The sequence below is a fragment of the Panulirus ornatus genome, chromosome 35, assembly GCF_036320965.1.
Source record: "Panulirus ornatus isolate Po-2019 chromosome 35, ASM3632096v1, whole genome shotgun sequence".
In the NCBI taxonomy this organism is placed as follows: Eukaryota; Metazoa; Arthropoda; class Malacostraca; order Decapoda; family Palinuridae; genus Panulirus; species Panulirus ornatus.
In genome coordinates, this window is record NC_092258.1 from 21169172 (window position 1) to 21195123 (window position 25952).

Below are 25952 nucleotides of genomic sequence, written 5' to 3' on the forward strand. Positions count from 1 at the left end.
TCACCTTAGTCCACCAAGTCCTCTATGTTGTCACCTTAGTCTACCAAGAACTCCATATTTTCAATTTGATATACCAAGACCTACATATTCTCAAATTAGTCTACCCAAACATCCAATTTGTCAACTTAGCCTACCATGACCTCCAATTTTACAAATTTGTCTAGCAAGACCTTATGTTGTCAACTTAGTCTACCAAGACCTCCATGTTGCCAACGTACTCTACGAAGACTTCCATGTTCTCAACTTATTCTACCAAGACCTCTATGTTGTCAACGTAATCTAACCAAGATCTTCATGTTGTCAACTTTGACTACCAAGACATCCATATTGTCAACATAGTCTACCAAGACCTCCATATTGACAACATAGTCTACCAAGACCTTCATATTGTCAACTTAATCCACCAAGACCTCCAATTTGACAACTTATTCTATGAAGACCTCCATATCGTCAACTTAGTCTATGAAGACCTTCATGTCAACAACTTAGTCTACCGAAACCTCCAATTAGTCAACTTAGTTTACCAAGACCTCCATGTAGTCAACCTAGTCTACCAAGACCTCCAGTTATTCAACTTACTCTACCAAGACCTACATGTTGTCAATCTACCCTACCAAGACCTCCACGTTTTCAACATAGTTTACCAAGACCTCCAAGTTGTCAACTTTGTCTACCAAGACCTCCTTGTTTTCAACTTAGTCTACCAACCCTTCGATGTTGTCAACATAGTCTACCAAGCCCTCCATACTTTCAACTTATACTATCAAAGCCTCCATGTTGTCAACTTAGTCTACCAAGACCTCCATGTTATGAACTTATTCTGCCAAGCCCTCCATGTTTTCAACTTAGTCTACCAAGTCTTTATGTTGTCAACTTAGCTTACCAAGACCTCCAAGGTGTCAACGTAGTCTACCAAGACCTCCAATTTGTCAGCTTAGTCTACCAAAACCTCCATGTTGTCAACTTAGTCTACCAACACTTCCATGTTGTCAACGTAGTCTACCAAGACCTCCATATTGTCAACTTAGTCTATCAAGACTTCCATGTTGTCAACTAAGGCTACCAGGACCTCCATATTGTCAACTTATTCAACCAAGCCCTCTATGTTTTCAACTTAGTCTACCAAGACCTCCATGTCAACTTAGACTACGAAAAATTCCATGTTGACAACTTAGGCTAACAAGACCTCAATGTTGTCAACTTAGTCTACCAAGCCCTCTATGATGTCACCTTAGTCTACCAAGACCTCCATGCTTTCAACTTAGTCGACCAAGACCTCCAATTTGTCACTTAGTCTATCAAGACCTACATGCGTTCAACTTAGTCTACAAAGACCTCCATGTATTCAAGATACTCTAACAAAACCTCCATGTTGTCAACATAGTCTACCAAGACCTCTATGCTTTCAACTTAGTCGACCAAGACCTCCAATTTGTCACTTAGTCTATCAAGACCTACATGCGTTCAACTTAGTCTACAAAGACCTCCATGTATTCAGGATACTCTAACGAAACCTCCAAGTTGTCACCATAGTCTACCAAGACCTCCATGTCGTCTACTTAGTCTACCAAGACCTCCTTATTGTTAACTTAGTCTACCAAGACCTCCATTTTGTTAACATAGTCTACCAAGACCTCCATGTTGTCAACTTAGTCTACCAAGATAGCCATGTTGCCAACTATATCACCAAGACCTCCATATTGTCAACTTAGTCTACTAAGACCTCTATGTTGTCAAGGTAGTCTACCAAGACCTCCATGTTGTCAATTTAATCTTCCAAGACCAACATGTTGTCAACTTAGTCTGCCAAGACCTCCATATTGTCAACTTAGTCTACCAAGACCTCTATGTTGTCAACTTAGTTTACCAAGACCTTCATTTAGTCAACCTAGTCAACAAGACCTCCAATTTGTCAACTTAGTCTACCAACACTTCCATGTTGTCAACGTAGTCTACGAAGACCTCCATATTGTCATCTTAATATACCAAGACCTCCAAGGTGTCACCTTAGTCTACCAAGACTTCCATGTTGTCAACATATACTACGAACACCTCCAATTTGTCAACTTAGTCTACTAAGACCTCCATGTTGTCAGCTTAGTCTACCAAGGCCTCTATGTTGTCACCTTAGTCTACCAAGAACTCCATATTTTCAATTTGATATACCAAGACCTACATATTATCAACTTAGTCTAACCATGCATCCAATTTGTCAACTAAGCCTACCATGACCTTCAGTTTCCAACTGTCTGCCAAGACCTTATGTTGTCAACTTAGTCTACCAAGACCTCCATGTTGCCAACGTAGTCTACGAAGACTTCCATGCTGTCAACTTTGTCTACCAAGACCTCTATGTTGTCAACGTAATCTACCAAGATCTCCATGTTGTCAACTTAGACTACCAAAACCTCCATGTTGTCAACATACTCTACCAAGACCATATCGTCTACTAAGACCTCCAATTTGTCAATTTATTCTATGAAGACCTCCATATTGTCAACTTAGTCTACAAAGACCGCCATATTATCAACTTAGTCTACCGAAGCCTCCAGTTTGTAAACTTAGTCTACCAAGACCTCCAAGGTGTCAACTTAGTCTACCAAGATCTCCAGTTATTCAACTTACTCTACCAAGACCTACATGTTGTCAACTAACCCTACCAAAACCTCCACGTATTCAACACAGTTTAAGAAGACCTCCTTGTTGTCAGTCTACCAAGACCTCCTTGTTTTCAACTTAGTCTGCCAACACTTCCATGTTGTCAACGTAGGCTACCAAGCCCTCCATATTTTCAACTTAGTCTATCGAGACCTCCATGTTGTCAACTTAGTCTACCAAGACCTCCATGTTATGAACTTTTTCTACCAAGCCCTTCCATGTTTTCAGCTTAATCTACCAAATCCTCATGTTGTCAACTTAGTTCACAAAGACCTCCATGTTGTCAACTTAGTCTGCCATGACCTCCATGTTGTCAACTTAGTCTACCAACACTTCCATGTTGTCAACGTAGTCTAACAAGACCTCCATATTGTCAACTTAGTCTATCAAGACCTCCATGTTGTCAACTAAGGCTATCAAGACCTCCATGTTGTCAACTTATTCTACCAAGCCATCCATGTTTTCAGCTTAGCCTACCAAGACCTCCATGTCAACTTAGTCAACAAAAAATTCCATGTTGTCAACTTAGGCTACCAAGAACTCAATGTTTTCAACTTAGTCTACCAAGCCCTCTATGATGTCAACTTAGTCTACCATGACCTCCATGCTTTCAACTTAGTCGACCAAGCCCTCCAATTTATCAACTTGGTCTATCAAAACCTACATGCCTTCAACTTAGTCTGCAAAGACCTCCATGTTTTTTGCATACTCTAACAAAACTTTCAACTTGTTAACATAGTCTACCAAGACCTCCATGTTGTCTACTTAGTCTACCAAGACCTCTTGTTGTTAACTTAGTCTACCAAGACCTCCATTTTGTCAACATAATCTACCAAGACCTCCATGTTCTCAACTTAGTCTACCAAGATATCCATGTTGCCAACTATGTTACCAAGACCTCCATATTGTCAGCTTAGTCTACTAAGATCTCTGTGTTCTCAACTTAGTCTACCAAAATCTCCAAGTTGTCAATTTAATCTACCAAGACCTCCATGTTGTCAGCTTAGTCTACCAAGACCTCCATATTGTCATCTTAGTCTACAAAGACCTCTATGTTGTGAACCCAGTCTACCAAGACCTCCATGTAGTCAACCTAGTCTACCAAGATCTCCAATTTGTCAACTTAGTTTACCAAGACCTACATGTTGTTACCTTAGCCTACTAAAACCTTTATGTTGTCAACTTAGTTTGCCAAGACCTCCATGTTTTCAACTTAGTCTACCAAGACCTCCATGTTGTCAACTTAGACTACCAAGACGCCCATGTTCTCAACTTAGTCTACTAAGACCTACATGTTTTCAAATTAGTCTACCAAGACCTCCACATTGTCAGCTTAGTCTACCAAGACCTCCTTATTGTCAGTTTAATATACCAAGACCTCTATGTTTTCAACCTAGTCTACCAAGACCTCCATGTTGTCAACTTAGTCTACCAAGACCTCCAATTTGTCAACTTAGTTTACCAACACTTCCATGTTGTCAACGTAGTCTACCAAGACCTCCATATTGTCAACTTAGTCTACCAAGAACTCCATGTCAACTTAGTCTACGAAAAACTCCATGTTGTCAGCTTAGGCTACCAAGACCTCCATGTTGTCAACTTAGTCTACCAATACCTCCAAATTATCAACGTAGTCTACCAAGACCTCCACGTTGTTAATTTAGTCTACGAAGAACTTAACGTTTTCAAATTAGTTTACCAAGACCTCCTGTTGTCAAGTTAGTCTACCAAGACCTCCATATTGTCAATTTAGACTCCATATTGTCACTTTAGTCTGCCAAGACCTCCATGTTGTCAACTTAGTCTACGAAGACCTTCATAATGTCAACTTAATATACCAAGACCTCCAAGGTGTTAACTTACTAAGGCTTCCATGTTGTCAACATAGTCTACAAACACCTCCAATTTGTCAACTTAGTCTACTAAGACCTCCATGTTGTCAGCTTAGTCTACCAAGGCCTCTATGTTGTCACCTTAGTCTACCAAGAACTCCATATTTTCAATTTAATATACCAAGACCTAAATATTATCAACTTAGTCTACCCAAGCATCCAATTTGTCAACTAAGCCTACCATGACCTCTAGTTTTTCAATTTTGTTTACCAAGCCCCTATGTTGTCAACTTAGTCTACAAGACCTCCATGTCGCCAACGTAGTCTACGAAGACTTCCATGCTGTCAACTTAGTCTACCAAGACCTCTATTTTGTCAACGTAATTTACCAAGATCTCCATTTTGTCAACTTAGACTACCAAGACCTCCATGTTGTCAGCATAGTCTACCAAGACTTTCATATTGTCAACATAATCTACTAAGACCTACAATTTGTCAACTTATTCTATGAAGACCTCCATACTGTCAACTTAGTCTACAAAGACCTCCATGTTATCAACTTAGTCTACCGAAACCTCCAATTAGTCAACTTAGTTTACGAAGACCTCCATATAGTCAACTTAGTGTACCAAGACCTCCAATTATTTAACTTACTCTACCAAGACCTACATGTTGTTAACTTACCCTACCAAGATCTCCACGTATTCAACATAGTTTACCAAGACCTTGTTGTCAACTTAGTCTTCCAAGACCTCCATGTTTTCAACCTAATCTACCAACCCTTCCATGTTGTCAACGTAGTCTACCAAGCCCTCCATATTTTCAACTTAGTCTATCAAGACCTCCATGTTGTCAACTTAGTCTACCAAGACCTCTAATTTGTCAACTTAGTCTACCAACACTTCCATGTTGTCAACGTAGTCTAACAAGACCTCCATACTGTCAACTTAGTCTATCAAGACCTCCATGTTGTCAACTAAGGCTATCAAGACCTTCATGTTGTAACTTATTCTACCAAGCCCTCCATGTTTTCAACTTAGCCTACCAAGACCTCCATGTCAACTTAGTCTACGAAAAATTCCATGTTGTCAACTTAGGCTACCAGACCTCAATGTTGTCAACATAGTCTACCAAGCCCTCTATGATGTCAACTTAGTCTACAAAGACCTCCATGCTTTCAACTTAGTTGACCAAGACCTTAAATTTGTCAGCTTAGTCTATCAAGACCTACATGCGTTCAACTTAGTCTACAAAGACCTCCATGTATTCAAGATACTCTAATAAAACCTCCATGTTGTCAACATAGTCTACCTAGACCTCCATGTTGTCTGCTTAGTCTATCAAGACCTCCTTGTTGTTAACTTAGTCGACCAAGACCTCCATTTTGTCAACATAATCTACCAAGACCTCCATGTTGTCAACTTAGTCTACCAAGATATCCATGTTGCCAACTATATTACCAAGACCTCCATATTTTCAACTTAGTCTACTAAGACCTCTATATTGTCAACTTAGTCTACCAAGACCTCCATGTTGTCAATTTTATCTACCAAGACCTCCATGTTGTCAACTTACTCTATCAAGATATCCATGTTGCCAACTATATTACCAAGACCTCCATATTTTCAACTTAGTCTACTAAGACCTCTATGTTGTCAACGTAGTCTACCAAGACCTCCATGTTGTCAATTTAATCTACCAAGACCTCCATGTTGTCAACTTAGTCTACCAAGTCCTCCAAATTGTCAACTTAATCTACCAAGACCTCTATGTTGTCAACCTAGTCTACCAAGACCTCCATGTAGTCAACCTAGTTTACCAAGACCTCCATGATGTCATCATAGTCCACCAAGACCGACATGTTGTCACCTTAGCCTAACAAGACCTCTATGTTGTCAACTTAGTTTGCCAAGACCTCCGTGTTTTCAACTTAGTCTACCAAGACCTCCATGTTGTCAACTTAGTCTACCAAGACCTCCATGTTTTCAACTTAGTCTACCAAGACCTACATGCTTTCAACTTTGTCTACCAAGACCTCCTTATTGTCAGTTTAATATACCAAGACCTCCATGTTTTCAACTTAGTCTACCAAGACCTCCATGTTGTCAACTTAGTCTACCAAGACCTCCAATTTGTCATCTCAGTCTACCAACACTTCCATGTTGTCAACGTAGTCTACCAAGACCTTCATATTGTCAACTTAGTCCACCAAGACCTCCATGTTGCCAGCTTAGTATGCCAAGACCTCCATGTTGCCAGCTTAGTCTACCAAGAACTCCAAGTTCTCAACTTGGGCTACCTAGACCTCCATATTGTCAACTTATTCTACCAGGCCCTCCATGTTTTCAACTTACTCTACGAAGACCTCCATGTCAACTTAGTCTACGAAAATCTCCAAACTGTCAACGAAGTCTACCAAGACTTCCATGTTGTCAAATTAATCTACCAAGAACTCAATTTTTTCAAATTAGTTTACCAAGACCTCCTGTTGTCAAGTTAGTCTTCCAAGACCTCCATATTGTCACCTTAGTCTACCAAGACCTACATGTTGTCAACTTAGTCTACTAAGACCTCTAATTTGTCAACTTAGTCTACCAACACTTCCATGCTATCAACGTAGTCTACCAAGACCTCCATGTTGTCAATTTAGTCTACCAAGACCTCCATGTTGCCAACTTAGTCTACCAAGACCTCCATGTTGCCAACTTAGTCTACCAAGAACTCCAAATTCTCAGCTTAGGCTACCAAGACTTCCATATTGTCAACTTTTTCTACCAAGCCCTCCATGTTTTCAACTTACTCTACCAAGACCTCCATGTCAACTTAGTCTATGAAAAACTGCAAATTGTCAACTTAGTCCACCAAGACCTCCATGTTGTCAATTTAATCTACTAAGAACTCAATTTTTTCAAATTAGTTTACCAAGATCTACTGTTGCCAAGTTAGTCTACCAAGACCTCCAATTTGTCAACATAGTCTACCAAGACCTACATGTTGTCGCCTTAGCCTAACAAGACCTCTATGTTGTCAACTTAGTTTGCCAAGACCTACATGTTTTCAACTTAATCTACCAAAACCTCCATGTTGTCAACTTAGTCTACCAAGACCTCCATATTGTCAACCTAATATACCAAGACCTCCATGTTGTCAACTTAGTCTACCAGGACCTCCATATTGTCAACATAGTCTACGAGGACCTCCAATTTGTCAACTTAGTCTACTAATACCTCCATGTTGTCAACCTAGTCTACCAAGACCTCTATTTTGTTAACGTAGTCTACCAATACCTTCAATTTGTCAAATTTGTCTACTAAGACCTACATGTTGTCAACTTAGTCTACTAAGACCTCCATGTCTTCAACATGGTGTAACAAAACCTCCATGTTGTCAACTTAGTCAACCAAGACCTCCATATTGTCAGCTTAGTCTACCAAGACCTCCATGTTGGCAACATAATCTACCAAGACCTCCAATTTGTCAACTTAGTCTACTAAGACCTCTATGTTGTCAATTTAGTCTACCAAGACCTCCATATTGTCAATTTAGTCTACCAAGACCTCCATGTTGTGAACTTAGTCTACCAACACCTCTATGTTGTTAACTTAGTTTGCCAAGACCTCCATGTTGTCAATTTAGTCTACCAAGACCTCCATGTTGTCAACTTAGTCTACCAAGACCTCCATATTTTCAACTTAGTCTACCAAAACCTACATGTTGTCAACTTAGTCTACCAAGACCCTCATGTTGGTAGCTTAGTCTAACAAGACCTTCCTATTGTCAACTTAATATACCAAGACCTCTATGTTGTCAACTTAGTCTACCAAGACCTCCATGTTGTCAACATAGTCTACGAACACCTGCAATTTGTTAACGCAGTCTACTAAGACTTCCATGTTGTCAACTTAGTCTACCAAGACCTCTATGTTGTCCAATTAGTCTACCAAGACCTCCATGTTGTCACGTTAGTCTACCAAGACCTCCATGTCGCCAACATAATCTACCAAGACCTCCAATTTGTCAGCTTAGTTTACCAAGACCTCCATTTTGTCACGTTAGTCTACCAAGACCTCCATGTTGCCAACATAGTCTACCAAGACCTCCAATTTGTCAACTTAGTTTACCAAGACCTCCATGTTGTCAACATAGTCTACCAAGACCTCTATGTTGTCATCTTAGTCTATCAAGACCTCCATATTGTCAACTAAATATACCAAGACCTCCATGTTGTCAACTTAGTCTACCAAGACCTCCATGTTGTCACTCGGGTACCAGTCAGTGCCACCCTCATTATCTTCATCCTTCTGCCACCATTTCTCCTTCCCTCCTACTTACACGCCTCTTCAAATTAATTTCTTCTTTGTTTCTTTAACTATTCCATTACTACTATCCTACAGCTAAATGGGTCCGACATCAGCGCAACAAAACAATCATTAATCATACAAGAACATGAACCTAGCAATGAGACATGAAATGAGGAGGTTTTTAAATATTCAAATTTCCAGTCTATCTTATTTCATCCTTCTGGTAAGTTCACACTATGTTATTGCAACATTCTAGTGTATGAATTACCATTATCTAGAGTTACCTGTACTCAACAAATGTGCATTTTTGTTGTTTGGTCCAATGCTAGGTAATTCATGTACATTATAAAAAGAATGGTAGTAGAAGAATGGTAGCAAATTTGTGGATATGATGTTTGCTGTAAAGAATGTGCGAAAAGTATTCAGAGAAACGGAAGGATTTGTATTTGGCATCCATGGATCTGAAGAAAGTATATGATATGGTTGATAAAGATGACTTGTGGAAGAATTCTGAGTATTTGGTGTAGAGGAAAATCTACTAGAAGTAGTGAGAAACTTTTATCAAGGGTGTAATGCATGTGTCTCAGTAGGTAAAGAGAAGAAAGAGTAGGTGGTTTCAGGTGAAAGTTGATCTGTGGAAGGGTGTGTAAGGTCAACATGGCAGTTTAATTTGCTCGTGAATGGGGTTGTGAGAGAGGTAAATGCAAGGGTCTTAGAGAGAGGCAAGTATGCAGTCTGTATAGGGTGAGATGGCGTGGGAAAGGAGTCAGTTGTCGTTTGCTGATGTCACAGCGCTGGTGGCAGATTCGAGAGAAACTGCAGACTTGGTGACTGAGTTTGAGAAAAGTGTGTGAAGGTAGGAAGTCGAGAATATATGTGAACAAAATCAAGGTTATGAGGTTATATAACAGAGATACAAGTTACCTGGGATTTGAGTCTGAATGGAGAAATTATGGGAGAAGTGAAGTGTTTTGGGTACCTCGAATTAGACACGGCAGCAAATGGAATAATGGAAGCGGAAGTGTTACAGGTAGGGGGAGGGGCAAAGGTTCTGGGAGCATTGAGAACTGTGTGGAAAGAGAAGTTGTTATCTGGGAAGGTGAAAATGGGTATGTTTGATGGTATAGTAGTCACAACGAAGCATGGGCTATAGATAAGGATGTGTGAAGGAGGGGTGGATTTGTTGAAAATGAAATGTTTGAAGATTACATGCAATTTGAAGTCGTTTGATTAAGCAATAACGGGATAAGAGAGGGTGTGGTAATAAGAAGAATGGAGCTAAGAAAACTGAGAAGGTTTGCATAAATGGTTTGGACATATGAAGAGAAAGAGTGGGTAGGGATTTAGAAAGATATATGTGTCAGAGGTGGAGGGAACGAGAACAATAACGAGACCACATTGGAAATGGAAAGATGGAGTGAAAAAGATTTTGAGTGCTTAGGGATTGAACATGCAGGAGAGTGAAAGGCGTGCATGGAATAAAGTATATTTAGAGTGATTTGATATGCTAGAGGCGACATGCTGTCGATGGACTGAACCAGAACATACGAAGCAGCTGGAAGAAACCATTGAAAGGCCTGTAAGGCCTAGTCGTACACGGAAGTTTGTGGTTTTGGTGCATTACACAAGACAGCTTTAAAATGGATGTGAGGAAATGAAGCTTTTATCTATTGCGGCGCTACCTTGCCATCGTGAGAATCATCAAACGGTATGATAGAAAAAAATCATCCAAAGACCAAGCTTTCTGGCATATAACTAGTTAATTTTATGAATTTGGATGGTTCCTCATACTTGTGTCTTCCTCTTTTTGTGTAACTTTACTCCTCAACACCAGTGCCATAAGCTGTTACTTGGTGTCGCTTCCTTTTATGTGGAATGTGAATAGCGAGCCAGTGGTGATATAAATAGATGACATCACATGCAATCTCTGTAAACCAATCTATCAAGCTTTTACTTACAAAATTCTGAGAGCAAGTGATACTGGATTTGTAATGTGCAATATAAAAACTTAAGCAAATAAGATATGAATTATATCAAAATAAAGAGTTTTTATGCAAGGAAGCATCTTAGAGCAATCTTTCTCATTGTAGAAAGCGTTCAGTGTAGAGATTTTGAATAAAAAACAGGAAATAGATTCCATTAGGTAGTCACACCAGATTATTATTTCTTACTCTAAAAAACTTCTTTACGAAAAATAATATCAACAAACCTGATCGAAACACACATTTCGCACATTGTGCAACGGCAGTTTCCCACTCAGCCACCACCTGCAGAGACTCTCTAACTTTTGTTTGGGAATCCTATTTAAAGAATCAGTGGAGATAAGAGAGTTGTACAAATCTTAATAAAAACATGACAAAGTAGAAACACTGGGGAAATGATGAGACATTCAGATTCATAAATATCCAATGAAATACATTTCATGAAAAAAATCCTACGGAAGAATGTATTCATGAGCAGGTGGTAAGGGTAAAGATGTGCAAGTATTCAAACAAAAGAAAAAGATACGAGTGATAGAAGGATGGTATGCAAGCTTGACAGAGAGACATGTGTGAAGAAAAAACAGAAGAGATTGAGTGTAGAGTGTAAACAGTGAGAGAAAACGAAGTTCGGGCAGTAGGTGAAGAGTGGGATGTAGTCAACAAATTAAAGCCGGTATGTGTGAGAGGAGTGTTGGTATGTACAAGATGGGAGGTGGGAAGATGAGAAAGGTCTGAGGGTGGTGGGATGACAAAGTAAAGTGGCTAATCAAACAGAAACAACGGGAGCATAGACAGTACTTAGGTCGTAACATAAATGGCAGGGAGATGTACAGGAAAAAACAGAGAAGATCAGAAGTGAGGTGCAGACACTGAAAATGAGGGCAAATGAGAGTTGGCATGATCTGAAAAGTAAAGGAAAATAAGAATGTAATGGAAGATGGTTTGTAGTGCGACAAAAACAAGAGTCCAAATTGGAAAATAATTGAAGGGAGTAAATGGAGAAGTGATAAGAGAAAGTGATGAGTTGTGATGGAGTGAGTACAGTAAAGAACTCTTGAATATATTTGACGTTTGAAACTAGATGCAGTATGGAAGGGTTCAGGAGTTATACGAATCGTCATCTACCTTCGTTTGTAAACAAGAGAAGAGTTACAGAAACACTTGCAAGAGAAGAAAAATGTTAAGGTGACTGGAATGCATGGTATCCCAGTTGAATTTCTTGAGAAAAGGGATTATTGAAATATAACAGTCAGTTGATATACATCGAAGAGCTGAAACTAGCACGACATTTGGTAAACATGTGATTGTCCACTTGTGTCTCCCCTAATGATGTGATTATTACACGCAAGTGCACTTGGGAACTTTTCGTGTTTCATTTTCCCCGTGGACTCATAGGAATATATATATATATATATATATATATATATATATATATATATATGTATATATATATATATATATATATATATATATATATATATATATATATATATATATATATATATTTTTTTTTTCAAACTATTCACCATTTCCCGCGTTAGCGAGGTAGCGCTAAGAACAAAGGACTGGGCCTTTTTCGGAATATCCTCACCTGGCCCCCTCTGTTCCTTCTTTTGGAAAATTAAAAAAAAAAAGAGAGGGGAGGATTTCCAGCCCCCCGCTCCCTCCCCTTTTAGTCGCCTTCTACGACACGCAGGGAATACGTGGGAAGTATTCTTAATCCCCTATATATTCCCTGGGGATAGGGGAGAAAGAATACTTCCCACGTATTCCCTGCGTGTCGTAGAAGGCGACTAAAAGGGGAGGGAGCGGGGGGCTGGAAATCCTCCCCTCTCGTTTTTTTTTTTAATTTTCCAAAACAAGGAACAGAGAATTGGGTCAGGTAAAGGCCCAGTCCTCTGTTCTTAACGCTACCTCGCAGATGCGGGAAATGGCGAATAGTTTGAAAGAAAGAAAAAAAAAGATATATATATATATATATATATATATATATATATATATATATATATATATATATATATATATATATATATATATATATATATATATATATATATATATATATATATATATATATTGAAGTATTTTGAAGGTTTGTTGAATGTGTTTGATGATAGAATGGCAGATATAGGGTGTTTTGGTCGAGGTGGTGTGCAAAGTGAGAGGGTTAGGGAAAATGATTTGGTAAACAGAGAAGAGGTAGTAAAAGCTTTGCGGAAGATGAAAGCCGGCAAGGCAGCAGGTTTGGATGGTATTGCAGTGGAATTTATTAAAAAAGGGGGTGACTGTATTGTTGACTGGTGGGTAAGGTTATTTAATGTATGTATGACTCATGGTGAGGTGCCTGAGGATTGGCGGAATGCGTGCATAGTGCCATTGTACAAAGGCAAAGGGGATAAGAGTGAGTGCTCAAATTACAGAGGTATAAGTTTGTTGAGTATTCCTGGTAAATTATATGGGAGGATATTGATTGAGAGGGTGAAGGCATGTACAGAGCATCAGATTGGGGAAGAGCAGTGTGGTTTCAGAAGTGGTAGAGGATGTGTGGATCAGGTGTTTGCTTTGAAGAATGTATGTGAGAAATACTTAGAAAAGCAAATGGATTTGTATGTAGCATTTATGGATCTGGAGAAGGCATATGATAGAGTTGATAGAGATGCTCTGTGGAAGGTATTAAGAATATATGGTGTGGGAGGCAAGTTGTTAGAAGCAGTGAAAAGTTTTTATCGAGGATGTAAGGCATGTGTACGTGTAGGAAGAGAGGAAAGTGATTGGTTCTCAGTGAATGTAGGTTTACGGCAGGGGCGTGTGATGTCTCCATGGTTGTTTAATTTGTTTATGGATGGGGTTGTTAGGGAGGTGAATGCAAGAGTTATTTAGAGAAGTGCAAGTTTGCAGTCTGTTGTGGATGAGAGAGCTTAGGAAGTGGGTCAGTTGTTGTTCACTGATGATACAGCGCTGGTGGCTGATTCATGTTAGAAAGTGCAGTTGCTGGTGACTGAGTTTGGTAAAGTCTGTGAAAGAAGAAAGTTAAGAGTAAATGTGAATAAGAGCAAGGTTATTAGGTACAATAGGGTTGCGGGTCAAGTCAATTGGGAGGTAAGTTTGAATGGAGAAAAACTGGAGGAAGTGAAGTGTTTTAGATATCTGGGAGTGGATTTGGCAGCGGATGGAACCATGGAAGCGGAAGTGAATCATAGGATGGGGGAGGGGGGGGAAATTCTGAGAGCCTTGAAGAATGTTTGGAAGTCGAGAACATTATCTCGGAAAGCGAAAATGGTTATGTTTGAAGGAATTGTGGTTCCAACAATATTGTATGGTTGCGAGGCGTGGGCTATGGATAGAGTTGTGCGAAGGAGGGTGGATGTGCTTGAAATGTGATGTTTGAGGACATAAAAAGAGTGTGGTTGAGAGAGCAGAAGAGGGTGTTTTGAAATGGTTTGGTCACATGGAGAGAATGAGTGGGGAAAGATTGACCAAGAGGATATATGTGTCAGAGATGGAGGGAACTAGGAGAAGTGGGAGACCAAATTGGAGGTGGAAAGATGGAGTGAAAAAGATTTTGAGTGATCGGGGCCTAAAAATGCAGGAGGGTGAAATGCGTGCAAGGAATAGAGTGAATTGGAACGATGTGGTATACCGGGCTGGACGTGCTGTCAATGGATTGAACCAAGGCATGTGAAGCGTCTGGGGTAAACCATGGAAAGTTCTGTGGGGCCTGGATGTGGAAAGGGAGCTGTGGTTTCGCTGCATTATTACATGACAGCTTGAGACTGAGTGTGAACGAATGTGGCCTTTGTTGTCTTTTCCTAGCTCTACCTCGCACACACGAGGGGGAGGGGGGATGTTATTCCATGTGTGGCGAGGTGGTGATGGGAAGAAATAGGGGCAGACAGTATGAATTATATACATGTGTATATATGTATATGTCTGTGTGTGTATATGTGTACGTTGAGATGTATAGGTATGTATATTGGCGTGTGTGGAAGTGTATGTATATACATGTGTATGTGGGTGGGTTGGGCCATTCTTTCGTCTGTTTCCTTGTGCTGCCTTGCTAACGCAGGAGAAATCGACAAAACAAAATAAAATGAATATATATATATATATATATATATATATATATATATATATATATATATATATATATATATATATATATATATATATATATATATATATATATCTTTGGCGCAATCCATCACTGATTCCCTAAATACATCCCATTCCTCCCCCACTCCCCTTACTTCAATTGTTCTCACCTTTTTCCATTCTGTACTCAGTCTCTCCTGGTACTTCCTCACACAGGTCTCCTTCCCAAGCTCACTTACTCTCACCACCCTCTTCACCACAACATTCACTCTTCTTTTCTGAAAAATGTTGTATGGTTGCGAGGCGTGGGCTATGGATAGAGTTGTGCGCAGGAGGATGGATGTGCTGGAAATGAGATGTTTGAGGACAATGTGTGGTGTGAGGTGGTTTGATCGAGTGAGTAACGTAAGGGTAAGAGAGATGTGTGGAAATAAAAAGAGCGTGGTTGAGAGAGCAGAAGAGGGTGTTTTAAAGTGGTTTGGGCACATGGAGAGAATGAGTGAGGAAAGATTGACCAAGAGGATATATGTGTCGGAGGTGGAGGGAACGAGGAGAAGAAGGAGACCAAATTGGAGGTGGAAAGATGGAGTGAAAAAGATTTTGTGTGATCGGGGCCTGAACATGCAGGAGGGTGAAAGGAGGGCAAGGAATAGAGTGAATTGGATCGATGTGGTATACCGGGGTTGACGTGCTGTCAGTGGATTGAATCAGGGCATGTGAAGCGTCTAGGGTAAACCATGGAAAGCTGTGTAGGTATGTATATTTGCGTGTGTGGACGTATGTATATACATGTGTATGGGGATGGGTTGGGCCATTTCTTTCGTCTGTTTCCTTGCGCTACCTCGCAAACGCGGGAGACAGCGAAAAGCAAATGTGGTATACCACATCGCTCCAAATCACTCTATTCCTTGCCTTCCTTTCACCCTCCTGCATGTTCAGGCCCCGATCACACAAAATCTTTTTCACTCCATCTTTCAACCTCCAATTTGGTCTACCACTTCTCCTCGTTCCCTCCACTTCCGACACATATATCCTCTTGGTCAATCTTTCCTCAATCATTCTCTCCATGTGCCCAAACCATTTCAAAACACCCTCTTCTGCTATCTCAACCACGCTCTTTTTATTTCCACACATCTCTCTTACCCTTACGTTACTTACTCGATCAAACCACCTCACACCACACATTATCCTCAAACATCTCATTTCCAGCACATCCATCCTCCTGCGCACAACTCTATCCATAGCCCACGCCTCGCAACCATACAACATTGTTGGAACCACTATTCCTTCAAACATACCCATTTTTGCTTTCCGAGATAATCTTCTCGACTTCCACACATGCTTCAAGGCTCCCAGGATTTTCACCCCCTCCCCCACCCTATGATCCACTTCCGCTTCCATGGTTCCACCCGCTGCCAGATCCACTCCCAGATATCTAAAACACTTCACTTCCTCCAGTTTTTCTCCATTTAAACTTACCTACCAATTGACTTGACCCTCAACCCTACTGTACCTAATTACCTTGCTCGTATTCACATTTACTCTTAACTTTCTTCTTTCACACACTTTACCAAACTCAGTCACCAGCTTCTGCAGTTTCTCACATGAATCAGCCACCAGCGCTGTATCATCAGCGAACAACAACTGACTCACTTCCCAAGCTCTCTCATCCCCAACAGACTTCATACTTGCCCCTCTTTCCAAAACTCTTGCATTCACCTCCCTAACAACCCCATCCATAAACAAATTAAACAACCATGGAGACATCACACACCCCTGCCGCAAACCTACATTCACTGAGAACCAATCACTTTCATCTCTTCCTACACGTACACATGCCTTACATCCTCGATAAAAACTTTTCACTGCTTCTAACAACTTGCCTCCCACACCATATATTCTTAATACCTTCCACAGAGCATCTCTATCAACTCTATCATATGCCTTCTCCAGATCCATAAATGCTACATACAAATCCATTTGCTTTTCTAAGTATTTCTCACATACATTCTTCAAAGCAAACACCTGATCCACACATCCTCTACCACTTCTGAAACCACACTGCTCTTCCCCAATCTGATGCTCTGTACATGCCTTCACCCTCTCAATCAATACCCTCCCATATAATTTACCAGGAATAGTCAACAACTTCTACCTCTGTAATTTGAGCACTCACTCTTATCCCCTTTCCCATTGTACAATGGCACTATGCAAGCATTCCGCCAATCCTCAGGCACCTCACCATGAGTCATACATGCATTAAATAGCCTTACCAACCAGTCAATATATATATATATATATATATATATATATATATATATATATATATATATATATATATATATATATATATATATATATTTTTTTTTTTTTTTGCTTTGTCGCTGTCTCCTGCGTTTGCGAGGTAGCGCAAGGAAACAGACGAAAGAAATGGCCCAACCCACCCCCATACACATGCCTTGATTCAATCCACTGACAGCACGTCAACCCCGGTATACCACATCGCTCCAATTCACTCTATTCTTTGCCCTCCTTTCACCCTCCTGCATGTTCAGGCCCCGATCACAGAAAATCTTTTTCACTCCATCTTTCCACCTCCAATTTGGTCTCCCTCTTCTCCTCGTTCCCTCCACCTCCGACACATATATCCTCTTGGTCAATCTTTCCTCACTCATTCTCTCCATGTGACCAAACCATTTCAAAACACCCTCTTCTGCTCTCTCAACCACGCTCTTTTTATTTCCACACATCTCTCTTACCCTTACGTTACTTACTCGATCAAACCACCTCACACCACACATTGTCCTCAAACATCTCATTTCCATCACATCCATCCTCCTGCGCACAACTCTATCCATAGTCCACACCTCGCAAACATACAATATTGTTGGAACCACTATTCCTTCAAACATACCCATTTTTGCTTTCCGGGATAATGTTCTCGACTTCCACACATTCTTCAAGGCTCCCAGAATTTTCGCCCCCTCCCCCACCCTATGATCCACTTCCGCTTCCATGGTTCCATCCGCTGACAGATCCACTCCCTGATATCTAAAACACTTCACTTCCTCCAGTTTTTCTCCATTCAAACTCACCTCCCATTTGAATTGACCCTCAACCCTACTGTACCTAATAACCTTGCTCTTATTCACATTTACTCTTAACTTTCTTCTTTCACACACTTTACCAAACTCAGTCACCGGCTTCTGCAGTTTCTCACATGAATCAGCCACCAGCGCTGTATCATCAGCGAACAACAACTGACTCACTTCCCAAGCTCTCTCATCCCCAACAGACTTCATAATTGCCCCTCTTTCCAAAACTCTTCCATTCACCTCCCTAACAACCCCATCCATAAACAAATTAAACAACCATGGAGACATCACACACCCCTGCCGCAAACCTACATTCACAGAGAACCAATCACTTTCCTCTCTTCCTACACGTACACATGCCTTACATCCTCGATAAAAACTTTTCACTGCTTCTAACAACTTGCCTCCCACACCATATAATCTTAATACCTTCCACAGAGCATCTCTATCAACTCTATCATATTCCTTCTCCAGATCCATATATATATCTATCTATCTATATATATATATATATATATATATATATGTATATATATATATATATATATATATATATATATATATATATATATATATATATATATATATATATATATATATATGTACATATATATATATATATATATATATATATATATATATATATATATATATATATATATATATATATATATATATATATATATATATATATATTTTTTTTTTTTTTTTTTTTTTTATACTTTGTCGCTGTCTCCCGCGTTTGCGAGGTAGCGCAAGGAAACAGACGAAAGAAATGGCCCAACCCCCCCCCCCCCATACACATGTACATACACACGTCCACACACGCAAATATACATACCTACACAGCCTTCCATGGTTTACCCCAGACGCTTCACATGCCTTGCTTCAATCCACTGACAGCACGTCAACCCCTGTATACCACATGACTCCAATTCACTCTATTTCTTGCCCTCCTTTCACCCTCCTGCATGTTCAGGCCCCGATCACACAAAATCCTTTTCACTCCATCTTTCCACCTCCAATTTGGTCTCCCTCTTCTCCTCGTTCCCTCCACCTCCGACACATATATCCTCTTGGTCAATCTCACCTCACTCATTCTCTCCATGTGCCCAAACCATTTCAAAACACCCTCTTCTGCTCTCTCAACCACGCTCTTTTTATTTCCACACATCTCTCTTACCCTTACGTTACTTACTCGATCAAACCACCTCACACCACACATTGTCCTCAAACATCTCATTTCCAGCACATCCATCCTCCTGCGCACATCTCTATCCATAGCCCACGCCTCGCAACCATACAACATTGTTGGAACCACTATTCCCTCAAACATACCCATTTTTGCTTTCCGAGATAATGTTCTCGACTTCCACACATTTTTCAAGGCTCCCAAAATTTTCGCCCCCTCCCCCACCCTATGATCCACTTCCGCTTCCATGGTTCCATCCGCTGACAGATCCACTCCCAGATATCTAAAACACTTCACTTCCTCCAGTTTTTCTCCATTCAAACTCACCTCCCAATTGACTTGACCCTCACCCCTACTGTACCTAATAACCTTGCTCTTATTCACATTTACTCTCAACTTTCTTCTTCCACACACTTTACCAAACTCAGTCACCAGCTTCTGCAGTTTCTCACATGAATCAGCCACCAGCGCTGTATCATCAGCGAACAACAATTGACTCACTTCCCAAGCTCTCTCATCCCCAACAGACTTCATACTTGCCCCTCTTTCCAGGACTCTTGCATTTACCTCCCTTACAACCCCATCCATAAACAAATTAAACAACCATGGAGACATCACACACCCCTGCCGCAAACCTACATTCACTGAGAACCAATCACTTTCCTCTCTTCCTACACGTACACATGCCTTACATCCTCGATAAAAACTTTTCACTGCTTCTAACAACTTGCCTCCCACACCATATATTCTTAATACCTTCCACAGAGCATCTCTATCAACTCTATCATATGCCTTCTCCAGATCCATAAATGCTACATACAAATCCATTTGCTTTTCTAAGTATTTCTCACATACATTCTTCAAAGCAAACACCTGGTCCACACATCCTCTACCACTTCTGAAACCGCACTGCTCTTCCCCAATCTGATGCTCTGTACATGCCTTCACCCTCTCAATCAATACCCTCCCATATAATTTACCAGGAATACTCAACAAACTTATACCTCTGTAATTTGAGCACTCACTCTTATCCCCTTTGCCTTTGTACAATGGCACTACGCACGCATTCCGCCAATCCTCAGGCACCTCACCATGAGTCATACATACATTAAATAACCTTACCAACCAGTCAACAATACAGTCACCCCCTTTCTTAATAAATTCCACTGCAATACCATCCAAACCTGCTGCCTTGCCGGCTTTCATCTTCCGCAAAGCTTTTACTACCTCTTCTCTGTTTACCAAATCATTTTCCCTAACCCTCTCACTTTGCACACCACCTCGACCAAAACACCCTATATCTGCCACTCTGTCATCAGACACATTCAACAAACCTTCAAAATACTCATTCCATCTCCTTCTCACATCACCGCTACTTGTTATCACCTCCCCATTTACGCCCTTCACTGAAGTTCCCATTTGCTCCCTTGCCTTACTCACCCTATTTACCTCCTTCCAGAACATCTTTTTATTCTCCCTAAAATTTACTGATAGTCTCTCACCCCAACTCTCATTTGCCCTTTTTTTCACCTCTTGCACCTTTCTCTTGACCTCCTGTCTCTTTCTTTTATACTTCTCCCACTCAATTGCATTTTTTCCCTGCAAAAATCGTCCAAATGCCTCTCTCTTCTCTTTCACTAATACTCTTACTTCTTCATCCCACCACTCACTACCCTTTCTAAACAGCCCACCTCCCACTCTTCTCATGCCACAAGCATCTTTTGCGCAATCCATCACTGATTCCCTAAATACATCCCATTCCTCCCCCACTCCCCTTACTTCCATTGTTCTCACCTTTTTCCATTCTGTACACAGTCTCTCCTGGTACTTCCCCACACAGGTCTCCTTCCCAAGCTCACTTACTCTCACCACCTTCTTCACCCCAACATTCACTCCTCTTTTCTGAAAACCCATACTAATCTTCACCTTAGCCTCCACAAGATAATGATCAGACATCCCTCCAGTTGCACCTCTCAGCACATTAACATCCAAAAGTCTCTCTTTCGCACGCCTGTCAATTAACACGTAATCCAATAACGCTCTCTGGCCATCTCTCCTACTTACATAAGTATACTTATGTATATCTCGCTTTTTAAACCAGGTATTCCCAATCATCAGTCCTTTTTCAGCACATAAATCTACAAGCTCTTCACCATTTCCATTTACAACACTGAACACCCCATGCATATATATATATATATATATATATATATATATATATATATATATATATATATATATATATATATATATATATATATATGTACATATATATATATATATATATATATATATATATATATATATATATATATATATATATATATATATATATTTTTTTTTTTTTTTTTTTTTTGCTCTGTCGGTGTCTCCCGCGTTTGCGAGGTAGCGCAAGGAAACAGACGAAAGAAATGGCCCAACCCACCCCCATACACATGCCTTGATTCAATCCACTGACAGCACGTCAACCCCGGTATACCACATCGCTCCAATTCACTCTATTCTTTGCCCTCCTTTCACCCTCCTGCATGTTCAGGCCCCGATCACACAAAATCTTTTTCACTCCATCTTTCCACCTCCAATTTGGTCTCCCTCTTCTCCTCGTTCCCTCCACCTCCGACACATATATCCTCTTGGTCAATCTTTCCTCACTCATTCTCTCCATGTGACCAAACCATATCAAAACACCCTCTTCTGCTCTCTCAACCACGCTCTTTTTATTTCCACACATCTCTCTTACCCTTACGTTACTTACTCGATCAAACCACCTCACACCACACATTGTCCTCAAACATCTCATTTCCAGCACATCCATCCTCCTGCGCACAACTCTATCCACAGTCCACGCCTCGCAACCATACAACATTGTTGGAACCACTATTCCTTCAAACATACCCATTTTTGCTTTCCGAGATAATGTTCTCGACTTCCACACATTCTTCAAGGCTCCCAGAATTTTCGCCCCCTCCCCCACCCTATGATCCACTTCCGCTTCCATGGTTCCATCCGCTGCCAGATCCACTCCCAGATATCTAAAACACTTCACTTCCTCCAGTTTTTCTCCATTCAAACTCACCTCCCAATTGACTTGATCCTCAACCCTACTGTACTTAATAACCTTGCTCTTATTCACATTTACTCTTAACTTTCTTCTTTCACACACTTTACCAAACTCAGTCACCATATATATATATATATATATATATATATATATATATATATATATATATATATATATATATATATATATATATATATATATATATATATATATATATATATATATATATATATATATATATGGAAGTAAGGGGAGTGGGGGAGGAATGGGATGTATTTAGGGAATCAGTGATGGATTGCACAAAAGATGCTTGTGGCATGAGAAGAGTGGGAGGTGGGTTGATTAGAAAGGGTAGTGAGTGGTGGGATGAAGAAGTAAGATTATTAGTGAAAGCGAAGAGAGAGGCATTTGGATGATTTTTGCAGGGAAAAAATGCAATTGAGTGGGAGATGTATAAAAGAAAGAGACAGGAGGTCAAGAGAAAGGTGTAAGAGGTAAAAAAAAAAAGGGCAAATGAGAGTTGGGGTGAGAGAGTATCATTAAATTTTAGGGAGAATAAAAAGATGTTCTGGAAGGAGGTAAATAAAGTGCGTAAGACAATGGAGCAAATGGGAAATTCAGTGAAGGGCGCAAATGGGGAGGTGAAAGCAAGTAGTGGTGATGTGAGAAGGAGATGGAGTGAGTATTTTGAAGGTTTGTTGAATGTGTTTGATGATAGAGTGGCAGAAATAGGGTGTTTTGGTCGAGGTGGTGTGCAAAGTGAGAGGGTTAGGGAAAATGATTTGGTAAACAGAGAAGAGGTATTGAAAGCTTTGCGGAAAATGAAAGTCGGCAAGGCAGCAGGTTTGGATGGTATTGCAGTGGAATTTATTAAAAAAGGGGGTGACTGTATTGTTGACTGGTTGGTAAGGTTATTTAATGTATGTATGACTCATGGTGAGGTGCCTGAGGATTGGCGGAATGCGTGCATAGTGCCATTGTACAAAGGCAAAGGGGATAAGAGTGAGTGCTCAAATTACAGAGGTATAAGTTTGTTGAGTATTCCTGGTAAATTATATGGGAGGGTATTGATTGAGAGGGTGCAGGCATGTACAGAGCATCAGATTGGGGAAGAGCAGTGTGGTTTCAGAAGTGGTAGAGGATGTGTGGATCAGGTGTTTGCTTTGAAGAATGTATGTGAGAAATACTTAGAAAAGCAAATGGATTTGTCTGAAGCATTTATGGATCTGGAGAAGGCATATGATAGAGTTGATAGAGATGCTCTGTGGAAGGTATAAAGAATATATGGTGTGGGAGGAAAGTTGTTAGAAGCATTGAAAAGTTTTTATCGAGGATGTAAGGCATGTGTACGTGTAGGAAGAGAGGAAAGTGATTGGTTCTCAGTGAATGTAGGTTTGCGGCAAGGGTGTGTGATGTCTCCATGGTTGTTTAATTTGTTTATGGATGGGTTTGTTAGTGATGTGAATGCAAGAGTTTTGGAAAGAGGGGGAAGTATGCAATCTGTTGTGGATGAGAGAGCTTGGGAAGTGAGTCAGTTGTTGTTCGCTGATGATACAGCGCTGGTGGCTGATTCATGTGAGAAACTGCAGAAGCTGATGACTGAGTTTGGTAAAGTGTGTGAAAGAAGAAAGTTAAGAGTAAATGTGAATAAGAGCAAGGTTATTAGATACAGTAGGGTTGAGGGTCAAGTCAATTGGGAGGTAAGTTTGAATGGAGAAAAACTGGAGGAAGTAAAGTGTTTTAGATATCAGGGAGTGGATTTGGCAGCGGATGGAACCATTGAAGCGGAAGTGAATCATAGGGTGGAGGAGGGGGCGAAACTTCTGGGAGCCTTGAAGAGTGTGTGGAAGTCGAGAACATTATCTCGGAAAGGAAAAATGGGTATGTTTGAAGGAATAGTGGTTCCAACAATGTTGTATGGTTGCGAGGCGTGGGCTATGGATAGAGTAGTGCGTCGGAGGGTGAATGTGCTGGAAATGAGATGTTTAAGGACAATATGTTGTGTGAGGTGGTTTGATCGAGTAAATAATGTAAGGGTAAGAGAGATGTGTGGAAACAAAAAGAGTGTGGTTGAGAGAGCAGAAGACGGTGTTTTGAAATGGTTTGGTCACATGGAGAGAATGAGTGAGGAAAGATTGACCAAGAGGATAAATGTGTCAGAGGTGGAGGGAACTAGGAGAAGTGGGAGACCAAATTGGAGGTGGAAAGATCGAGTGAAAAAGATTTTGAGTGATCGGGGTATGAACATGCAGGAGGGTAAAAGGCGTAAAAGGAATAGAGTGAATTGGAACGATGTGGTATACCGGGGTCGACGTGCTGTCAATGGATTGAACCAGGGCATGTGAAGCGTCTGGGGTAAACCATGGAAAGTTGTGTGGGGCCTGGATGTGGAAAGGGAGCTATGGTTTCGGTGCTTTATTACATGACAGCTAGAGACTGAGTGTGAACGAATGGGGCCTTTGTTGTCTTTTCGTAGAACTACCTCGCACACATGAGGGGGGGGGGGAGGATTGTTATTCCATGTGTGGCGGGATGGCGATGGGAATAAGTAAAGGCAGACAGTATGAATTATGTACATGTGCATATATGTATATATCTCTGTGTGCATATATATGTGTACATTGAGATGTATAGGTATGTATATGTGCGTTTATGGTCGTGTATGTATATGCATGTGTATGTGGGTGGGTTGGGCCATTCTTTCGTCTGTTTCCTTGCGCTGCCTCGCTAACGCGGGAGACAGCGACAAAGCTAAATAAATAAATGAATATATATGTATATATATTCCCATGAGTCCACGGGGAAAATGAAACACGATAAGTTCCCAAGTGCACTTTCGTGTAATAGTCACATCATCAGGGAAGACACAAGAGAGAAATATAACAGTCAGTTGATATACATCGAAGAGACGAAGCTAGGACGCCATTTGGTAAACATGCGATTGTCTAAGACAGACAACGAGCGTTCATAAACTTATCATTTTACAAATCTTATCAACAATAATGTTATCTAATTTGTATAGACCATCACTAATATTAAGATTATAATTCTTTGTGTATTTAATGATAGAAGATTCAATGATATTTCTCTTGGTAAAAGAATTAGAGGTAATAATTGAGATGGCGTTACTCCAGTCAATACAATGATCATAGTTTTTAACATGATTAAACAAGGCATTTGATTCTTGTCCCGTTCTTATACTATATTTGTGTTGCTTATGTCTAACAGAAAGATCCTTACCAGTCTGACCAACAAAAATTTATCACAATTTCCACAAGGCACTTTATAGATGCATCCAGGAGAATTTTCTGGTGAATTCCTGTTCAAGATATTCTTTATAGTATTATTGTTGTTAAAGGCAACATTTACATTAAAGGATTTAAGCAACATGGGAAGCAAAGTGAAATTATTATTAAACGGGAGAACTAAAAGATTCTTGGTGTCAATGAGAGGATTGGGCTCAACTCTATAAAATGATTTCTTTGCTAATCTAAGGGATTTATCAATGAAAGATCTGGGGTACTTTAACTTAGTTCCTATAGAATACATCTTCTCAAACTCATCATCAATAAATTCTGGACTACAAATACGTAATGCCTTAAGGAACATAGCTTAATATGATGATAATCTAACTGTCAAGTTGAGATGAGTAATAATGGATATATGAGCATACATTGGTAGGTTTTCTGTATATGCAAAACTTAAACTTGTTTCCTTGTCTAAGGATCATGGAATCTAA

The 25952-nt window shown here is 40.2% G+C and overlaps 1 long non-coding RNA gene across 1 annotated transcript in view; it reads right to left on the reverse strand.

The window, feature by feature from the left end:
• Nucleotides 1-25952, reverse strand: part of LOC139760199 (uncharacterized) — a 52723-nt gene that overhangs the window by 18551 nt on the left and 8220 nt on the right. Inside the window, exon 2 of the long non-coding RNA XR_011715273.1 lies at nucleotides 11001-11091. This is a non-coding gene — a long non-coding RNA (uncharacterized lncRNA). The remainder of the gene's footprint in view (nucleotides 1-11000; nucleotides 11092-25952) is intronic.